This window comes from Lupinus angustifolius, unplaced genomic scaffold (assembly GCF_001865875.1).
Source record: "Lupinus angustifolius cultivar Tanjil unplaced genomic scaffold, LupAngTanjil_v1.0 Scaffold_122_28, whole genome shotgun sequence".
In the NCBI taxonomy this organism is placed as follows: domain Eukaryota; kingdom Viridiplantae; phylum Streptophyta; class Magnoliopsida; order Fabales; family Fabaceae; genus Lupinus; species Lupinus angustifolius.
Window position 1 is genome coordinate 245,377 of NW_017725107.1, and position 878 is coordinate 246,254.

The 878-nt window shown below is 33.3% G+C and overlaps 1 pseudogene; it reads right to left on the reverse strand.

Annotated features, from left to right (window-relative positions):
- The window catches only part of LOC109339971, an 8,682-nt pseudogene that overhangs the window by 2,393 nt on the left and 5,411 nt on the right, over positions 1–878 (reverse strand).

An 878-nucleotide genomic window follows, 5' to 3' on the forward strand; every position in this document is an offset into this window, starting at 1 on the left:
AATTCCAATAATGAAAGTTCAATATTTTCTTCTCTTTTTGCTCTTCAATTTCCTTCTTTTCTTTCTTGCATGGTTGCTAAGAAACTAAGAGAATATAGAGAGCATCACCAATAAACGGATAAATCAATTTCTAAAGAATTCTTCTTGTTTAAGTAGATGTTTGAATTTAAAATTCCTGCAGTTTGGTTTGAGAAGGATTGCTTCTAGTCAGTGGAAAATACATGTGGTTTAATGCAAAAATGAATATAGAGCATCACTGAGTAAACCACAATGGTGGTACTTGATGGTTGCTTTTATAACTGCTCATAATTAAAGGTGGGGAAAATGATTGATCAAGAAATAATATGACTAATTTAAAGACGTGATGAGTTCACATTCCACGTGGTTTTATATAGTTCATCTCCCATTTATGCACAATGCTCAATCATCCTCTATTTGTCAAAGGTAAAGAGGAAAAATGGTCAAGTGTGAAGAACACTCTATACAACCCACGTATGCCCACATATACAATTTTGGAATCTTACTACTCATATGTGTTAGGTATCAATTGTAAAAATACACCTAGAAGGGGGGGGTTAAATAGGTGTAGCGGTTCGAATATCCGCTTTTCGAAAACAACACTTAATGCTGAATTAACCCCAGATTAATCGATTAAAGGAATAGAGATAATCGATTAACGCAATTGACTTAATCGATTAAAACAGAACAGCAAGCTCAAACAGATTCGGCTTCTTGCACGACAATTAACCGATATTGAAATGAATACACAGAGCTTACAATTTTATCAGAGTATTAACAGTATAGCACAGAAACAGAATATAGCAATTAAATCTACTATACAAGTTAACCGATTAAATGCAATAAAGAGAGAAAGAGAG